The sequence below is a fragment of the Aulonocara stuartgranti genome (assembly GCF_965226115.1).
Source record: "Aulonocara stuartgranti genome assembly, chromosome: 13".
In the NCBI taxonomy this organism is placed as follows: Eukaryota; Metazoa; Chordata; class Actinopteri; order Cichliformes; family Cichlidae; genus Aulonocara; species Aulonocara stuartgranti.
In genome coordinates this window covers 28,912,553-28,934,150 of record NC_138949.1, presented here as the reverse complement: position 1 = coordinate 28,934,150, position 21,598 = coordinate 28,912,553, and the positions used below count along the sequence as shown (strand labels likewise).

The following is a 21,598-nucleotide window of genomic DNA, read 5'->3' as shown; positions in this document are numbered from 1 at the left end:
TTTTGTTTTATTTTTGAATCTGATCTTAATCTAGCAAGTTTGTAACTGTTGTTTATATTAAAATGGGAAATAAATGCAATTTGGTGTAGGTTTACATTATTTTACTGAAGTAACTAACATTTGTACCCTCCAATTTGGCAAAATATACTAAATCTACTATGAAGATGTACACTACTACAAATTAAGATTTTTTTTTAGGTATGTGTGCTTTCTTGTGAAGCGTTCACATGTCCTGGTAATGCCCTGCCCCCACCGAAGATCACATACAATTGTGTGCAAATCAAAAACTGCTGCAGCCACTTTGACTTTATGAAATAATGTGCATAACTGGCAAGACCAGAGCAAAATCAAGAAATAAAAATGAAGGAATCATTCACATTTGACGCAAGATTGAAAATTACCCAGCTCAGCCATCTTTGAGTCTAAAAAACAATTGTACAACTAACCAAAACTATGTAGAAAGCAGTGTATAACTGCGTTGTACATCCCTGTCTGGATGTGAAAAACATAAACTGACAGCAAGCTTGGAAAAAGCAAAGCAAAAGCAGCCATCCATCCATCCATACATCCTCTTCTGCGTATTCAATTTAGTGTTGCAGTTGAGCCCATCCCAGCTGTCACAGAGCAAAGGGCAGGGTGGACCCTAGATAGTTTACTGTTTTTGGGCACAGAGACAGACAACCATTCATGCTCACATTTAAACTTACGGTCAATTTAGATTCACCAGTTAACCTAAAGTGGATGTCTTTGTGGTTGGCCAGAAAGCCAGAGTACCTGCAGAAAATGCATGCAGACAAAATGCAAACCTAGGACCTTCTTGCTGTGAGATGACAAGTTAAGCTACCTTATGACTCTGCTGCACACAAGTGAAGGCAATTTGGTGGATGACACTGACAAGGTGACCATTGGCTTTGAGGTGCAGGAAGGATACTTGTCCAAAAAACCTGCTGGTTGAGGGAACTCCAGATGTTATCCTGGGAATGCTGCTCTGCGTCATAGAAATCAACAATGTTGTCTTTAAGGATAACACTTAAGCTGCCCGGCAGCACTCAGGAAGGTGCTCAGGAAGCCTGCTTGCCAGTTGACCTGGCTCTGGTCCTGACTGACACATTAGCAGGTTAGATATTGATAATTTGGTTCCAGTAACGGCTGCACCTGCTGCTCTAACCCCAAGCCCTACTTCACCAGCTGGTACCTATGCAGACATTTCTATCAGAAGCATGCACATAGTCATTGCTCAGAGGTTGATACAGTCCATGCAAACAATCCCTCACTAATATGTTTCTGAAGATGTCATCATGAACCAACTCATTGTATCCCTGCTGTTTGAGATTCAGAGAAGTCACTGATGGCAGATAACAATAGCCCATTTTCCATTAGTCAGACCAGCCAATAGGTGGCATGCAGTCTGACAACGTCACATTTTAGTACCTGGTACTATGACCTATTGGAAAACCCTGGAAACTGTGGCAAACCCTGCCAAGTTGGTCCAAGTAGGTACTAATGGAAAAGGGACTAATGAGAAATTTAGACATGTCAGTGATACTGCTCTGGGCCCACCAGGTATACAGGGAGTGCAGAATTATTAGGCAAATGAGTATTTTGTCCACATCATCCTCTTCATGCATGTTGTCTTAATCCAAGCTGTATAGGCTCGAAAGCCTACTACCAATTAAGCATATTAGGTGATGTGCATCTCTGTAATGAGAAGGGGTGTGGTCTAATGACATCAACACCCTATATCAGGTGTGCATAATTATTAGGCAACGTCCTTTCCTTTGGCAAAATGGGTCAAAAGAAGGACTTGACAGGCTCAGAAAAGTCAAAAATAGTGAGATATCTTGCAGAGGGATGCAGCAGTCTCAAAATTGCAAAGCTTCTGAAGCGTGATCATCGAACAATCAAGTGTTTCATTCAAAATAGTCAACAGGGTCGCAAGAAGCGTGTGAAAAAACCAAGGCGCAAAATAACTGCCCATGAACTGAGAAAAATCAAGCGTGCAGCTGCCAAGATGCCACTTGCCACCAGTTTGGCCATATTTCAGAGCTGCAACATCACTGGAGTGCCCAAAAGCACAAGGTGTGCAATACTCAAGGAGACATGGCCAAGGTAAGAAATGCTGAAAGACGACCACCACTGAACAAGACACACAAGCTGAAACGTCAAGACTGGGCCAAGAAATATCTCAAGACTGGTTTTTCTAAGGTTTTATGGACTGATGAAATGAGAGTGAGTCTTGATGGGCCAGATGGATGGGCCCGTGGCTGGATTGGTAAAGGGCAGAGAGCTCCAGTCCGACTCAGACGCCAGCAAGGTGGAGGTGGAGTACTGGTTTGGGCTGGTATCATCAAAGATGAGCTCGTGGGGCCTTTTCGGGTTGAGGATGGAGTCAAGCTCAACTCCCAGTCCTACTGCCAGTTCCTGGGAGACACCTTCTTCAAGCAAAAACAAACTAAAAACTACTTCCAAAAACATTCAGCTTTGATATTAATGAGTTTTTTGGGTTCATTGAGAACATGGTTGTTGTTCAATAATAAAATTATTCCTCAAAAATACAACTTGCCTAATAATTCTGCACTCCCTATAGTGAACAGGGCGGTTGGTGCACAATTGAATTCCCCAAGCACCTGGAGAAAACGCTCACCATGCTGCTTTGATGAGATTTTACTGCAAAGCTAATTGTATATACAAATGTGTATATATATTCTGCATCATTATGTTTGTTTGTTTTTTAATGGCATTATATGGAACAATATCAGTGTATTTTTAATCACGATGTGTATGGTGTGAACAATTTTGAGGTGCTGGAAATCTGACAGTTATGATTCATAGCGTGTATGACTTATTCAGTGGAAAAGTGCCATCATTTTTTTGTAGTACCAAGAAACTTTAAAAAAAAATTTTCCACTCTGTCTTCATGGTCTATTTATTTTAAAGTTTTATGGTCCGAAAGGAAAAAATGTAAAAATGACATTTTGTTCAAAGGAAGTATGTATTGTTGTCTTTTCTATACTTTAGAGAGAAAAAAATATGTATTCATAAAAGGAAATAACAGTTCTTTCAAATGTAACTTTAATGCAGCCAGTAGTGCACAGGTAATAGAGTGGCTTGGTGGTCCTACTGTCACCTCACATCAATGAAGTCCCATGTTCAGGTCCCAGTCCAGGTTCTTTGTGGAGTGTGTGGAGTTTGCATGGTCTCCCATAACTGCCCAGAGGTATGAATGTGTCTGTCTGTGTTCCTGGGGCTTGAACTGTCTGGAGAGATTTTCTGGCTAGAGTATGTTAAGGCTGAATGCTGCTACATTGTGACCATGAACAAAAGTAAGAAAACGCGTGAGATCGAGATGGATGGCTGCAGACCATTTAGAGAATGACCCGAATAACTTCACTGTCAATAAACTTGGAGAATGCGTTTTGTAAATGTACTGCATAGTCTTCTACAGCCCACTGTCTGAGTATCAGTTAAAATACAATAGGGATACAATAAAAGCTTGTGTTATAGGAAAAATGTAACCTATACTCAAGATGAAGGATGTTAAACTGAAACTGTTCTTTGTCAAGTAGAAACTAAAGACAAAATAAGACTCTTTCTTATGGGGATGTTTCATCAGTTTGCCGCTTCAACTAAACAACTACCGACAAACCATTAGGCTTGTGATTAGTTAATTTCCCAAACTTCTGAGTCCCCAGAGTTAGCAAAGTATAAAATTGGAGTGTTTCATTGTCACTAGGGCTGGGTATCGTCACTGATTTCTAGAATCGATTCAATTCCGATTCACAAGGTCCCAAATCGATTCGATCCACGATTCGATTTAATTCGATTCGATTCGATTTAAATCTGGGAAATTTTGACAGTCAGAAGTATAATTCAGATCAGAACATTTACATATTTTTGTATCTATAAAAAGGAAGCTGACACTCGCAAGACTTTATCCAAGGTGTGAGCATCACAGCAGATGCCTTTGTGTCAAAGTAGCTGAGGATAAAACACAGAAAAACATGAAGGTTTTCCTGGCCTGGGATTTTATAAAAATATTCTGCAGTACATCAAAAACGAAAGAAAACCATTAATTAATGAACATTACCTCTGACGTTACAGCGGTTTTATTAGACACACGGCTAAGCATTTTGCATTTTGAATAATATTAAAAAGTTTAAATTTGTTCAGTATTGAACAGCAGAAATGAGGTTTTCTTTTCGGAAGAATGTAAAAGGGAAAAAAACAGCGGCCGACAGCGCTGTAAACAACAGTAGACTTGTGCGTAACAAGCAAGCGAATAATGAAGAAAGCGAAACTGTTCGAGAGAGAGGGGGGGGGGGGGGGGGGGGGAGAGAGGGAGAGAGAGAGAGCTGCGCATCGCAATGGAAGCAAAACAGTAAAAGAGTGAATTCATGACAATGTTTATGTGAAGCGTTTGGATCTTCTTTTGCTGCTGGTTCGGTCAATATTGTTTGGAGAGAGATCAAACTAACAGCTTTAGAATCAGCGTATAAAGGGCGTGAACACAAAGCGCGGACCCGGATCAGCGAGCTGTCGGCTTTCAGCCCCGACTGTGAGAAAGGCGACATCTAACTGATTCTGATCCGCGGGTTGCGCTGTGTGTTTAAGTCTATGTGCAGAATCCCTGTACCTGCTCTCATTTACTGTTTGGTGGTTCTTGAAATTTTGTGAGATGTCACCAGAGATTCTGGCATTTCGGACAAAATAAATTTATATTAAAAAATCGATTCAGGATTTTAATGAATCGATTTTACATTATCCAAGCCAGAATCGATTTTAATCGATGAATCGATTATAAAAACCCACCCCTAATTGTCACCTTTTAACATCCTTATTTGTGTCCCTTTGCATTGCTCTCTGCTATATATATATATATATATATATATATATATATATATATATATATATATATATATATATATATTAGGGGTGCAATGATATTCGTATCGATATTGAACCGTTCATACAGTGCTTTCGGTTCAGTACGCATATGTATCGAACAATACAATTTTTTTCAATTTTTTTTTTTTTTGTGTCCCGTTTGGATCTATAGCCATCAGAATTGTTGTCTTGAGGCCAAGAAAGATGCCAAGAGGATTTATTTTAAGTGGATCATCATATTGGTCCATTTGATTGACCTTTATTATAATTATGAATTTATTTTATTTTCAGTTGCAAACGGGACAGACATGACTGTGGGATAGGACAGGGGGAAAGAATGAAAGAAAGAGGGGGAGAGAAAGAAAGAAAACCAAAGGGGAGAAAAAAAAAGAACAATACAAAATTTGTAATTTATTTTATCAACTTTCCTTCTGACGATGCTGTCTGTGTTGACTACTCCGCCTAGGCTCGAGAGTGCAGCCTAGGCGGAGTAGTCGAACGCAGATTCACTGAGCACTCAACACAGACAGCATGGTCAGAAGGAAGAGCGCAGGGCAAGCTAGCGAGACAGAAGTGGACCTCCCCACCCTCATTCAGATCTGGCGTTTGGAATTATTTTGGTTTTCATGTGACGTATGACCCTGAAGGTAAGCGAGTCATGGACTAAAGTAAAACAGTATGTTGGATGTGCCATGCAATGCTCAATTACATGGGTGGGAGCTAGTGTGTTAGCACAGTTAGCTCGTTAACGTGTTGGCCGTCTAGCCCCTCTGTATAGGGTAGCTCGTTAACGGAGATTTGCCGTGTTGTGGCGTTAAGGTTATTTCAACGAGATTAACCTGAAAGCACTAGTGGGAACACAACAAATATGACTGCACATTTACACCGACATCATCCTAGTGCAAAGACAAAAACAACAAGCATGCATGCTACAAACTTTAGCCGAGTCATTTAGACAGCTGTTAGCACAGGATTCTCCTTATGGAGACCTGATATGTTTAATATGCTGCTGAGAATATAGCCCAGAAGAAGCGGATAGTATAGCTTTTATTTTGGAAAGAGACATTTCTCTGTAATAAACTCTCTTTTCCAAAGATGAGTGATTCCTCAATCAGATACAGGGCTCACAATATCGCTAGCCCGACGTCCCGGGGCTATCTCTGCCCTGCCTGTTGGGCTATTGTAGGAAGGAAAAATATATGTCAATGCTTTTGCATTCTTTCAGAAATGTAGCTGGGTAATTATGTCATTGGGTGAGCCACTGTCAATATGTGACATATTGAAATCGTGTTTGAATTTGCGCTTGTTTTTTTGCTTTCACTTTGCAATCGTGCGAACTGTGTATAGAGAGCGACAGCACTGATCTGTGAGTGATGATAATTTGTGCACCAATTCCTCTGACATCGTCTTATTAATCGTTAGCTTACTATGCAAACATGGCAAGTGAAATCTCCCGCAGCTTAAACATGTGAGAGGTTGATCGCGCAGAGAATCGCTGAGCTTATGTGAGTGCGGCAGGATATATATTTCACTACGATGACCTGGATGACTGAGAACCTTCACAGACAGATATATATTTTAGTTCTGCTGAGCCAAATAAGACAGGTCAGGGTGAAGAAGTGACAGCCAAAGAAAAGCTTACCACAAAACGGAGAAGTTATGACAAATCAGACTATAAGGCAAAAAGAAAGTGCAGCTTTATGGTTTCATGGACAAAAGAATTTCTGTGGCTGCAATATGACGAGCTAAAAAACAACACGCACAAGGGTTAGGGTTAAATTTAAAAACTGTACTTTTGTGTTAAAATATATATTTATAATTTTAATAAATGACAAATTAAAAAGGCATGAACATTTTTTTTGTATCGAAAAAATATCGAACCGTGACACCAAAGTATCAAACCGAACCGAACCGTGAATTTTGTGTATCGTTGCACCCCTAAAAAAACACCCAGCACGCCCCTGCGGGCGGTTTATCCTTCAAGCTCGGGTCCTCTACCAGAGGCCTGGGAGCTTGAGAGTCCTGCGCAGTATCTTAGCTGTTCCCAGGACTGCGCTCTTCTGGACAGAGATCTCCGATGTTATTCCCGGGATCTGCTGGAGCCACTCGCCTAGCTTGGGAGTCACCGCACCTAGTGCTCCGATTACCACGGGGACCACCGTTACCTTCACCCTCCACATCCTCTCGAGCTCTTCTCTGAGCCCTTGGTATTTCTCCAGCTTCTCGTGTTCCTTGAATGTTGGAACACTGAGCTACTAGTTGTTTCGCCGTCATTGTGGATGTTGGGTATCGAAGAATCCATAGGTCCCTCATCCTATTCATGTAGCCCCTTCCGCCGGGGTTACTTGCGTAGTAGCATTCCAACAATGCCCTGTTTTCGTCCCTTGCCCACCGATGCCTTCTTGTTCCAGTAGCCCACTTTTCGTCAGGGTGCCCTGGTTCCTCAACACCTGACGCGGACCTTGTTGATCCGGGCGACGTCCGAGCCGGCATGCCTTCATATTTATCTGTCTCGCTCATGTCTGCGGTAGGCTTGCTTAGCATAGGGGGTCTAGCCTTAGGACCTTTACTGGATACAGACGCCCCAGGCAGGAATCGAACTTGCGATCCTCTGTTCCAAAGGCGTGTAGTTTAACCACTACGCTATCCAGCCACTACTAATATATCCAGCACCCCTAATGTGTATATATATATATATATATATATATATATATATATATATATATATATATATATATATTACTTCTTTTTTCAAGATTTTTCATTGAATATCCTTTATCATCCCCTGCCAAAAAGGGGATTTCTCATTATAACATGATACTTGCTGCAATCACATTGACAAGTTGAGATTTAAATGCAGGCATTTTCCCAGTTCTTCCTTTTTCAGTGTTTTGTTTTTTATTCCCCACAAGTTGAATATCCTAGATAAAATCCAGCATAAAGTTTGTAAATTCACTAAAACTTGATCCTATTATTTTATTAAGTTCTTAAGTTTGTTATCAGTCTTTGCTCAGTTGGCTAAGCCATCTGTTGTATATTCTAACATTGTATTGGTGGCAGTATAGTGCTTCCATGTTTCATCCCAGCTTAGTCAAGAAACCCAAGAAAGGCTTTTTCCCATATGTGAAAAGTAAAGCTTATCATGACCGGGATTAGGGAAGCAAATGGAGAATTGCTTCCAGTTGAGAACTAAATCATCCAATCCATCTGAAATGTATGCTTCTGTGTTTATCAGTTTCTTTTATCAGCGCTGTCATTTTTACTGCTGAAAATTGTGCAATTATTTCAGCAGAGTTTTTGCAGTATTGAGTCAAATAAAAGCACTTCCTTCTGCTCAGTTACTGCAGTGTTTTCAGGCTTAAGGATAACACAATAGTTGTGCTGATAATGAAAACCTTAAAGGCTTTTCAATATTCCCTTCACAGAAAATTCATCAAGAATAAACACGAGAATCTGCAGAATCAATGATGGTACTAGTTTTAATAACATCTTAGTAATTCCATGATGCAATTAAATGTTTTTCACTCCAACAAAAGAATCACTTTGAGACAATAAGTATTCCATTTGTCTTTACTCTTTGCCTGTTGTCTGTTATTTCAGGCTTTGGAATAAGGAAGAGAGATATATGACACTGATTTCCACAGGCAGTTGACAAGAATGCCACAACTTAAGCACCAGGGCATGAAATTACATACTTTATCATATCCTGGTGAGTACGTGTTTTTGCTATGGGTTCCATTTCTTTTGATGAACGGTCACATTGTTGGTGTGATTTTGGGTTAAATGTTCTAGCAGCTGCAGATTTTTTTGTTTTGTTGATATTTTAGGGTAGTGACTCCTTTTTGGCATACAGTCTTAATCCGAGAGTCTTAGCAGTGCTCGGTTTGTTATTTTTTTTGTTAGGCGGTGCGTGATGTGCATGTGTGGGTGTTAGTGTAACTGTGAAATGTGAGAGCAGCTGCACAGGGAGGTGTGAACTTGTGCATTTGTGCACTGTGTAAGTTGGTGTGTATATGTATGGAGGTGGGTAACAGGCAAACATGGAAGGAGTTATTTCTATTTAAACACCACCAGAGGTAGTGACACCTGTGCTGGCTGGAAGCCTAGAGACACATAATGGTTCTTAATGGGTCTCCATCCTCAGAGTAGAAGTCACGCTAGATGTGGCCTCAATTATTACATCAACAGAAGTCTGCCTCTGTGTCTACCTGTCTGTGGTAGTTTGACTGCTAACACTATCTGACATGTTTTGTTGTTGCTTTTTTAAAGTGATGAACAATACACAGAAACTACAAAAGTATTGAAAGAGCAAGCAGTGTGAAAACCAACTGTGTTATCACTACACTTTTTATTTTTTATAAGGTACACTTTTTGGACAGCTTTTAAATTTCACAGTTTTCATTTGTCATTTTTTGAAATGTCGGTTTGTGTTATTGTCATGGTCCGGAGTCTGTGACTCCGTGTTTATGTTTAGTCTATTAGTATTCTGTGGTTTTGGTTACCTTGGGTGTTTGTATTCTTTTGTTCATGTTCCTATGTTCTGTGTCCCCCAGTCTGTGTTAAGTTGGTGTGTTATGTCATTGCGTGTATGTGTTTCCTGTTTTATTGTGAAGGTCTGCGTCTTATGTGAGTGTTTTCAGTTTGCCTCCCTAGTCTCGTCATGATAATCACTCCCAGCTGTGTTCCCCACCTGCGTGTAATCTCCCTGTGTTCTCTGGGTGTATTTAAGTTGTGTCTTCTGTCATGGTAGTTGCTGGTTCGTCTGCGTTATTTTCCTCGCCGCCATTCTGTGTTTATTCCTCCAGCTTCCTGGTCATTCTCCCTGCAAGGTACCCTCGTTAGTGTTCTGGTTTCGTGTTTAGTTTAGTTTTCCCAGTTTAGAGTTATTACCGTTCTGTTTCTCGCCACCCCTTTTGTTGTTCTTATCCGGTTGTAAATAAAGCTCATCCTCCACTTAAGCAGTCTGCATTTTGGGTCCTATTTCATATTCCACACGGCTTGCCCCGGCAAACCGTGACAGTTATAGCATAACCTTGTTTATATAACTGGTAAAAAGACATTTTTGATGAGGCACAAAACACACAAACAAACAAATAAACAAACAAAACATTTACCAGAAGTTTATGATGGCTTAGTTATAAAATCAGTTAATTAATGTACTTCCTAGATTTGAAATTTTACTGCCAAGTTAACTATAAACTTGCATTTGTATGTCCAGCAGATTTTTTAATCATAGAATTGATTAAATTATTGTTTTATCATTGTTACATAATCTCTGATACTTGCTGATATCTTGATTAGAATGCCCATGTCCAAGTCATCCATCATTATACATTTTGCTCAAGCCTGAAGTTATCTTGATCAGTCAAAAGATCTGTAATAGCAAGGTTTTGGCCATGCCCTCCATCACATACACAACAACTATACAAACTTCACACTGAGCAGATAAAGGCCAAAAGGAAACCATAGGAATATTTTATGTGACTTGTGACTTGTGTGGTATGACATTTGTAATCTCAGAATCTAAAGAAAGATGTTTGTTTTTTTTCAGAGAAAGATCATTTACAAAAAATAAATTAAAAAGTGAAACACCCGACTGAGCTCTTCTCTCTTTGTATAGTGTGCAGGTTATCCCCACCTGGTATGTACATTTAGGGTTCACACAGTGTAATGAAGTTCAAGAGTCTTTAAAAGGCACCCCATTTGTCCGTTTCAACTTAACTCACATCTTTTTGACTTAAGATACAGGGAACTAGGGCTTAGGGATAGGGTGAGAGGATGTGAGATTTTGGTCATATCGCACGTGCGATATGACCAAAATCTCCTATCCCGATATAAGAATTCTATCGTCCGGAAAACGATATAAATCACAAAAATGTAGCATTTTCTGTAAATTCTGTGAATCTCGGGCAGCTCGACTTGCGTGAAGTGTTTCCAGCTGCTCATCATGTAGCTGGAGTCGAGTGTTTTAACCGATGCATGAAACGATAAATTTTTAGACATAAGTTGTAACGGCCGCCATTTTCTTTGTGAGTATTTATTACACGGCGTGCTGCGGGGAAAAGCCTGTTCTAACGTTTGAGTCTAAGGTTTATTTTTTAGCACCTGGCGGCTCTTTTTTACTTCTCATCCGTAAATAATCTGCTCTTTCACGTGATTCAGTTTATTTTGAAAAGTCTCAACAGGATTTTGAGCTTTATTGTGAAAGGTTTATGTGGAACATAAACAAGCGGACACGCGATGGTTTTACCGTCGTTGTTGCTAAACACATAAAAACAGGCGCTTGTCCGTTGGTAGTGTGGTTATATTAAATATAAGAGAAAGAGAGAACTTTAAGAAATTAATACAGCCACTACAGTGACCATCAAAACGGTGAAAAAATATTGCCGTAAAGAGTTTATTTTGTGACACCACGAAACAAATGATAGCGTAAAATGAAATGATAAACGTTTTTATATCGTCATCCGATATATATTGTTATATCGAACAGCCCTACAGGGAACAGTTCCAAGAAATAGCAAATGAAGCACACTATAATATTTACAATATCACGCTGCATTGTGCTAATGGTTGTTTCTGTTATTTTGTCCACCCCCTGCGAGCTCATGCTGGGCTGTTTTCTCTGTGCTGTATATCTGCAGTGGAACAAACAAGGCATATAATGTGTGTATGGCATTACACAAGGCTTGTAATAAATACACTCTGTCTTGTAGTTATTTTTGCCCAAAGCCTGACTTTTGAAGTGTGTATGGAGTTACATGTGGCTGGTAATAAATAGACTTTGGAGATAAGACAACTAAGATTTCTCTTCCCCTCCTCTTCCTCCTTCAGTGATGAAGATGGAGCAAGGAGCAGAGTAAAGTGATTAGGTTTTATTATTTTCTCCAGACTCTGAGCTTCTGGTTGATTAAATTAAAGCATGTAGTGGCTTGTCTGAACACAGAAGGGGTCAAAACGAAACAGAACAGAATAACTCTAGGGTATTGGAGGCAGGATGAATGCAGTGTGATAGATAATGTGGTTTGGTGACAAGTGGGCGAATGAACAGAGATAATAATAAATATTATGTCTTGTACTGTCCTGGAAATCTGTATTTTATAGAGTGACTGAATGCAGTCAGATCAATAGTACTGATGTGCTCTGGGGAAAAAAAATTACGCAGGGTATAACAAAATGGACACAGATCAAATGCAACTGGGAAGCAAACATTACCTATTATATTTTATCCACAAAGGAATACCAGCCAAGAATACTTTAATATCTTTTGAGACTTTAAATGCATTTAATTTACATATTTATTTCCAGATATGTACCTATTAGTGTCAAACATGTGACAAACATTACTAAAGGCTAATTTAGTAATGCGCATGGACTTCTATTCTAGTCTTAGTTTTGTTTTGGAAATAAATAACATACAATAAGACATTGAAATATATCACACAAAAGAAACATTTGATTTGGCAGTTTGAATATGAAGACATGGTGGGTGTTCATTTTTTAACACTGATAGTAAGCTAAAAACTATAATTAGAAAATAGATTTCTAAGAAATTTTAATGGGCATCATTTCTGATGTCCATTAAAATTTCAAAACCACTCTAAATTGCAAAAGAACATTTTGATGACATGAGTACTAAAAAATGCATATATTTCTTTAATCTCTTGACTTAGTTAAAAGAAACTGCAAAGAAAAACTCGTATCTGAGTCACTATATTTTTAGCCGGAGGTCTGACAATAAGAAAAAGAAAAACCCTGAGGACATATTTTCATAGTAGAAAAGTACATATATATATATATATTGGAGTTGGGAGAGTCTTTAAAAGCTAGGAACATTGGGGAATATTTATATCACAATGTACATTATTCTACCCTTTTCACTATGAAAATGCCAGAGAAAATATGTTTTAGTAGTTTAATATATTAAATATATGTATGTTACTTACCTGTTCAAAGGGAGATAATAATTCTTCTGTCAATAACTGCATGCACTACATTTTTGACCATTTAGGAAATGTGCCGTCCTTTATGTAATTCTCATTTACTAAGAGGTCATATGATGAGCTTGATCTTTTTAACGATTATGCTTTAGTCAATATCCCATTTGTGCAAAATATAGCTTTTTCATGGTATTTTAAAAGCCTGGCTCCCGGCACAGAAAATATTAAAAACAACTGTAAATACATTAAAATACTCAGATCCACATGGTAGTGTGGAATCAGTTCAGACTCCAACTTTTTTTAATGTTAGGTAAGGATATTCTCTCATTTTAAGACTGCACCTGCATGAAACATACCACTAGGCATGTCACATGGGAATTTAACCTAAGTAAATGTCATCCCTTACCCAGAGACCCAAGCTGAGTAAAACTTAAAACCAGCAACTCGCCTGTGACCAAATTCCATTTTCCTAATCAACAGTATAGATGATATTGAGCCCTAAACTTAATAAAGTCATTTTTGTGTCCATGAGAGAGAGAGCTGGGTGACAATTTGACAAAAAAAAAAAAATCCAAACAAAAACGTTTTTGTTGCTGTTTGTTTGTAATTTGTTTTTAGTTAGAAACCTGACACCTGACAATTGTGTTTTTTGAGACCCATTATGTCATCATGTCCTTTCACATCAAAATGTAACATATTTTTTAGGTGTGGTTACTGTAAGCAGGTATTTGTTGACAATTTGGCTTGTGGTACCTGGTAAAACTGTGATTCACTTCCTCTTCCTTACCATTTATAATATAACAGCAATCACCCTTAGGAACCATGTGATATATGATGGCTTTCAGATGCTCCACCATTGGAAAGGTCAGCAATACTGGAAACCAGAAGAATATAATATCAGTCACTTGGTTCATGTGCCTACAAAAATAAATCATGTATAAATATCATGTACCTTGCATCTGCATTAGGTGCAAGACCATCTATGACTAGCTAGTGTCCTCACACCGAATCGCAGCTTTCAAGACGTTGCACAAAAGTAAAATGATATCTGAATATATACGGAATGAAGAGCAGGCAAATACTATCAATGTCTTTTTGAAATATGCTATTATGCTACTTCCCATTGACAATATTATTATTCTTGGACTGTACTTGTCGTTAGTAATCCTTATTTGTCTTATACTTACTTATCACTTACTTATACCTTGATGTGGGCCTCATTTCAATCATTGTTTAGCTCAGGGATAGGCAACCTTTTTGATGACGAGTGCCATCTAAAATTTCCTCAGAAGTCAATGTGCCATAAACTTGCATTAGCAATAAATTTAATAAAGCTGTATATTAACAGTTGCTGTGCTGAGTGGAGAGCTACTGAAGCATTTGACTATAGACCGGCCCACCAGGTATTATAGGAAAAGCCATAAAACCTTTGAATGAAAACAAATGCTGTTGTGACAGTGATGTACACTGTCTGGTTGTATAAGTATGATTTCTATACATTTTACGTCAGATAAAAACTTTGGTTGTAAGCTTCAGATAATTATTTAATAACAGCCAGACATTTTAAATGAGAATAAGAAAGAAAAGTATTTCTTTGTGCCCCCCTTTCCCTGTTAATGCCCCACCTGGCCCCCTGGCAAAACTTTGCTAGACCCGTCCCTGCACAGTTACCAGCTATCAGCTACTCAGAAAAGGATCCTGGTGTTATTTGTCTCTCAGAAACAGTTCATAACTTCAACTCATTCATGTCACCTAAAAGGTAAACCTGTTTCTCCATCACCTGTTCAGCTCTGATGATTCAGCAAGGACATCTCCTGGTTTCATCTTCATGTTTCCCTCTCACCACGTATCCAAACCGACATCATGACCAGCAGCTTTTACAGCTGTGGCTCCAGCAAACATCAGCTGATACTAGAAATTAATATTAAATAAATTCTAACAACAGCTGATCAAGCTTAAACGTGCTGCTGTTGTTTAGCACGACATCCGCTGGTTTCCTTTTTCTGGCGCAAAGTGAGGGATAAATAAACGAGAGACGGGACTTGCATCAGAAATACCGACCAGCTGATCATTGATCAGTTTCATGACTGAATGAGAGAAGAAGAGGCAGCTGACAGCTTAAAGACAGAATAACTTCAGCTTTGTGTCTTTTTCCATTCTAGCTGAAGTACGGGACAAACTGTTTTCCTTTTCAGCTCAATAAGAAACACGTAATATTTTCTCTGAATACGGGACAATTCCGTTTTTTACGGGACGGTTGGCAACTCTACTAACTAACCTTATGAATAAAATAATGTTCACTATCGGTAACATCATAGCATCCACCCAGCTGTATAGAAACTCCGTCATGCTATTGTAACTGACGGTAAAAAGTCTGAACAACGAAAATAAACTCCACCTAAACTTGGTTTATATCTGACCCAGATAGACTGCAGGTCATAACTTCTTACCTGAAGTTCAGTTCACCTGACACTCAGACCGGTGGCCGCCTCGGGTTTCTCCTCCTGCCTCCCCTTTCCCTCATCCACCTGGCCTCTTGTGGCAGCTCCGCCATAGAAACCACCAAACAACTGAGTTATTTGTACACATCTGCCAGGACCTGGCCAATCCAACACCTTTCATTGTTTATACCATTACCAAAAAAAAAAAAAAATAAATAAATAAATTATCGGCCCATAAAAATCATTTGCCCAGTAAGCCCGATGGCCAGTCCAGCTACGGTCGTGCCATCAGTTAAACCTTCGCGTGCCAACTGTGGCACGCATGCCCAGGGTTGCCAACCCCTGGTTTAGCTCATCTTCTTTTAAACATCAGATTTCTTGTGATTTGACTCCAGTCTGCTGATTTGACACTGGTGTAAGTATCTTCCACTACCAATTTCCTAATTTTTGGACTGCAATTGAGTCTAAGTATGGCCTCGAAGTCCCAAGGTCAAAATGACATATAAGCCAAAATGGTTGTCAGTGACCAAGCTAAGATCCTGTGGAACTTGCAGATACAGAAAGGCAAACTGGTGACGGCTAACCAACCAGACATAGCAGTGGTGGACAAACAGAGGAAGAAGACCATAGTGATAGAGGTTCATATACCAAGTGATAACAAAATTACAAAGAAGGAACACTGAGAGAGGAGCTAGAGAAGATGTGGATGTGAAGGCAACGTTAGTCCCCGTCATAACTGGAAAACATGGGGCAGTGACCCCTAAACCGGGGGTGGCTTCAGCAGATCCCAGGAACAACATCAGAGATCTTACAATAACTTACAAGATAAAGTGCCTTGAGGCAACTGTTGTTGTGATTTGGCGCTATATAAATAAAATTCAATTTAATCCAATTGAATATCTGTCCAGAAGAGCGCAGGTCTAAAGACAGCAAAGCTACTGTTCATGACCGTCAAACTCCAAGGCCTCTGGTAGGGGACCCAACCTTCATGAACAAATAAAAACTGCCCGCTGGCGAAGTGGGGTATTTTTCTTAATTATTATTTATTTTTATTTACAGCATCTAATGCACCTATTCCTGTAGTAGCAGAAGTGTACCACAATGTACCCATCTTCCGATAACTGCTTCAAGCTGGATAATGAATATGACAATGTAACAGTATACTAAAATGGCCTCCATAGTCATCAGATCCACTTGAGCACCTTTGGGATATGATGGAACAGAATGCCTCCAGGAACTTGTTTGACTGCAGGCCACAAAGGATTTAGGCAGTTGTGAAGGCAAAAGGGGGTCCATCCTTGTACTTGCAAGGTACAACTAATGACATGATTGGTGAGTGTATGTAAAACTAGGAAAAAAAGAAATGGTCCACTTAAAGTTGGATGAAATTTGGGCTAGCCTTAATTCAGTATATAGATCGGTGCTTTCAAATAACTTAAAAAAACTTTCAATCCAACAAAATAAAAAATAATGTCCAGTTTTCTATAAAAGAATAAAATATAAAGTTTAACAAATTAATTTTTATCATGTATTGCCATGAAATCTCTTGGGGATCTTTAGCTTCCGAACATATGATTTTATAAACTAGATGGCCTTTTGTTTATAGATCCACTCTTTATAGGTAGTCTTGAAACAAACTTCATACCGTGCAGTCACACTGCTCCACCAGTGGCTAAATTTTGTGTTTTTTGTTTGTCAAGTGAACATTGCAGTCACTGGGAAATGTTAGCTTACCATCACCTCGGCTTCAACCTTTCCCTCACTCAAGCTGTTTTGGTTCCACATAATGACAGCATTTTTGTGACAGTAAACATAACCTCCTGGAATCAAAACCCAAATGGTCACATCTGAAATGTGACATCTCAGTGTGTGTGCTCATAAACAGTTCTTTCCTTTTTGTATCAAACTTGAATTCATTTTGAATTCAGCCGAGGGATGGGCATGAATCCACAACTGTACCTTTAACATACTGCACACGAATGACGAATGACCGTAGAGGCAGAGAGTTTGTTTGAATAAGGAACGAGTGGGATACTTTTTTTTTTTCCATGAAGGGACATTTGCCGATTTTTAACGCTGAGCGGAAATGAGTCATACTCTAATCTAGGACACATCATTTACACTGGAACCCACCCCCCTACTTACAAGAATCTAAATGTGTACGTGTGTGTCTGAGTTGGGTGGGTGGGGGGGGGGGGTAATATGAGTATTTGATTTATTTCCAGCTACCCCAAACTTCTGTGGCTCACATACCACAAATATGACATGTTATAAAGCACACTGTCTTATACACACATGCATACACACACACTTACCCCAATCTCAACAGACTCTGGTGGATGTGAGGGGAGTAGCCTAGAATTAAACCGAATTAAAGACTCCCCCCCCCGCATGTCATTTATTCATTGCTTTCTCGTTCCCTTGCTGCTGGGCATGACTGCTGCATAAGGAAATGCTCTAGGGCCTGTGTGTGTGTGTCTTTGTACCAATAGCCGTCGGCATCGTCTCCACAGAATTGTGGCACGCCATCTTTCAAAGCCAAAACAACATGAAAAATATTCTTTAAAAATACTTAGGTAACTGTCATCTCTTTCACACAATGACAGTTCTTTAAACTCGGCTATAAATCAATTACACTCTGTTGCAGTTTGTGTATTGAAACGGCAATAAAATCCCAATTACCAAGGGGAGAGATTACATAGACATGTTTGAGGCAAAAATGACAAAAATGTCTGTCTTTATTATTTGTATGTCAGAGAATTTGTATGTCTGCTCATGTGCATTCAAATGAGTGTGAGTGAGATGGATATAGATCACATTTTCAAGCAGGCAACAGGCACTCTGCTCTCCAGAGTAATCTTGAGTGCTGAGAAGCTTTCACTCAACAGCTTTTTACTAAAGTTAAAACAGGGCCTACTTTTTGCATTCTGCCGATCAATTTCCGTCTCTGAGATCAATTTTGTGTTCAGCAGATGGAGAGAGTCCAAGTGTGGTTATGAGTTTGTGTGGAGAGAGAGCGCAGGATTGAAGGGGTATTTCTTTTTCCCTGCCAACACACACTGGGTTTGGGAACAAACAGCCTATGGGTGCATTAGAAACATAGCGTATCGCTAAAAGGATATTTGCAATGACAAAAAATGAAAATGTCAATTTTCATTACATAAATTATTCAAAAACAAGAAAGCTTTCATTTGACCACTTGTAGCAGACTGAGATGAAGTTATAACCTCAGCATAGTGTGGGTAGATCAATGTAGAATTCCTTGCCAGTGAGCACATTTACATTACTGTTGTCACATGGTATAAAATGACAAAAAGATATATTTGCTGGACATACTTTCAAAGACACAATTTTATTCTTTTTTTTTTTTTTTTTCACTTACTGAATACTGAATTCACAATTTTATTCTTAATCAATATGGTCAGTGCATGCAAGGCAAGCAATGCTTGAGCACTGAAATCTAAAAAATTTATTAATTAATTAAAAATACAAAATGAAAGCAATCTCTCTCTTTGCACCTCAAAACAATGTTGTGTCCCATAAAAGATCTCATATTACCTACTGGCCTCCATATGCATGTCTGTAGAATGTAGTTTCACTTGTTTTGGATGAGGAGGAGTAATAAATAAATGTTACATGCCGTTATAGTTATAAGTTCTGCTCTCATAAAAAGAGAATTAGAAGCATAAGTGTGACAGAAGAGAAGGTACTGATAGGCTTTTCTTATCTTTTGTAAATGACTTGAACTAACTGTTCCCTCATTATTATAGCCATTTCTGCACATTTGCCCTTGGTTAGACTCTCTTTCACTATATTTTCTGTCCTTCTTTCTCTTCTGCTATGTTGCCATACTGTTCAACTCATTTTGTCCTTTCTTTCTTTCTTTCTTTCTTTCTTTCTTTCTTTCTTTCTTTCTTTCTTTCTTTCTTTCTTTCTTTCTTTCTTTCTTTCTTTCTTTCAGGCAGTTATTATCAGTCTAATTAATTTCACATGCTGGTCAGGCCTGGTGTCTCTCAGTATCACACACATGCACTAACACACATATATGCAAACACCAAGATCCAGACTCTTTCTTTCTCTCTCTAGTAATTGCACCCAACTGCTCCCAGCCAGAACAATTAAGTTTCCATCAAAGTGGAAACAGAGGCCTCAACAACATTTTAGACTTTCTGAGGTTCTGGGCAGGCATGCAGAGTACAGATGTAGACATGACACATACTGTCCTTTTATACTGCATGGATGCAGTGAACTTAAGGGGGTATTGGACAGATCTTTTTCTTTCTTTCTTTTCTTTCAGCTTTGAGGTAAACAGACTGTGCAATATCCCTTTATGCCCATCTAGTCCTTTTAATGGATTTGACCTTGTTTATCAAGAACCCATACTTTTGCACTGTTCTCTAGTTTAAACTTGTGTTTATTTTATTTTGATGTGGAGCTACTTAACCAAGTTTGAAAGACATGATATCATTTTTTTTTGGCAGTCAACGCACTTGGATAGCAACTGACACACAGTTTTACTACTTTAAGCTATAAAAAATAACTGTATATTTAAGAATTTCAGCCTATGAGAGAAGGTCTGTAAAGTGACCCTGCCCTGCTTTTTGGTAGCTTTAGCTCTACAAATAGATTTACAGGCTTTCATTAAAGCAGCTAGTGGTTATGCAGGGAAGAAGCTCTTGGACAACCAGCTGCATATGTGTGTGCATTTGAACACGAGTATGTTTGTGGGCCTCTGTTACTTTATGTGATTGTGTGTGTGTGTGTGTGTGTGTGTGTGTGTGTGTGTGTGTGTGTGTGTGTGTGTGTGTGTGTGTGTGTGTGTGTGTGTGAGGCTAGGCCCTAGATTACTTCCAGAAGTGGAGTTCCATAGCCTGCTGTTTCATTACAGCTACAAAGCAACCGCACCGCTACACAGAGTGCAGAGTTGCAAAAACTTTTTCCCCCTGCTTTCCTCATTGCTTGGTCCACCCTTCCTCTTCTTTCTCTTTTATGGTTACAGTTGGAATGGGACTAAACATCTGTGCAAATTGATTTTTTTTTCTCCATTTTGGGATTTAAGGCAGAAGCAGAGCTGAACTTATCACATTTCAAACACCTTTTACATAAACCAATATTTCTTCAAGTTGAAACAGCTTTTAAATTGTTGGTCTAAAACTGTTAAGTTTTTTTCAAGTTCAAACTACTTCATAGCTAAAATCTTTTCATCAAGTTCAGGCATGTTTTACTTAATGGTGCTACATTCTTATATATATCACATCAGGTGCAATAGGTCTGAACTTTTTTTCTTTGTCTCACTACCTGGTGGAATAAAAACTGAAGAAGTAGTTGTGAATTTTTAAAATGGTCATCAACCTTTATTGCACAATCGATTATTTGACAGTAATTTGAAAGTGCCAAGCACTTTACAAATGTTTTAGGTACTTTGGCGATTTAGATCAAGGAGTCAGTTCTGATTTTGTTTTGTTTTTTTAAGCAAGATAACAACCGAAAATATATTATTTTGCAAGGTTTGTAAAGGCTTGCAAAGCTGTAGCTGAACAAGACTTCTGGAAGTATAACTCTTGGAAAGTTTCAAAGTCGAGATGTCTGGCAAAAACATATTAGCACAAACACCTCACACCACCTGTCAAGCACGGTAGCAGAGGAGTAATGATTTATGTTTGCTACACAATTTCATTAACTGATCTCCAAATGCCAGTAATAAGTCTTCCCTAACCTCTATGCTCACTTAAAAATAGACATCATACAAAATAAGCATTCTTCAGTATGAGAAATACCCTACGACAGCCTAAATTCAACCAATCTTTGTGATTAGATGTCAGTGAAAAAGCTGCTCTCAATAACATTGATAGTAAGAAATAACATGAGTCGTCAGGGCGAATATGTTATGTAACAGAAAAGTCACGAGTTCATAGGCCTAGATAAACTGAGCTTCCAAATGTCAATTTCTGGCAGGTTAGCCCCATTCAATAACTTGACAGGATTTGTTCCTTAATTATGTTACATATGAAACCCTGGGTACATGTGCCCCTGCTTTAAGAGTTCTTTAAGATTTATTATTTACTGTTGTGCATATGTTGGTTGTTGCCACGGTTTCTCTGCTGTGTTTTTGTTGTTTTGTTGTTTGTTTTTTCTTCAGCTGGAAGTTTTTGAACCAGATTTTCAGTGGGAGTTTTATTCCACTCTCTTTAGCAAATGGTCGACTTGGGAAAGTAAATCTGTTGGCCTACAATTCTGTTGTTGTCTTAAGGTTTTTTTTTTTGTTGTTTTTTTTTTAAAGATTGCAATGAGTAGTACCCTATTATTTCAAGGCAGAAATGCTAATTGGGACTTGAC

The 21,598-nt window shown here is 38.8% G+C and overlaps 1 protein-coding gene across 1 annotated transcript in view; it reads left to right on the top strand.

Annotated features, from left to right (window-relative positions):
- The first annotated feature begins 5,338 nt into the window (after positions 1–5,338).
- The window catches only part of cdh11 (cadherin 11, type 2, OB-cadherin (osteoblast)), a 284,093-nt gene continuing 267,833 nt past the window's right edge, over positions 5,339–21,598 (top strand). The window contains exon 1 of the mRNA XM_082558377.1: positions 5,339–5,531. The gene's annotated coding sequence lies outside the window, so the exon portion shown is untranslated. The remainder of the gene's footprint in view (positions 5,532–21,598) is intronic.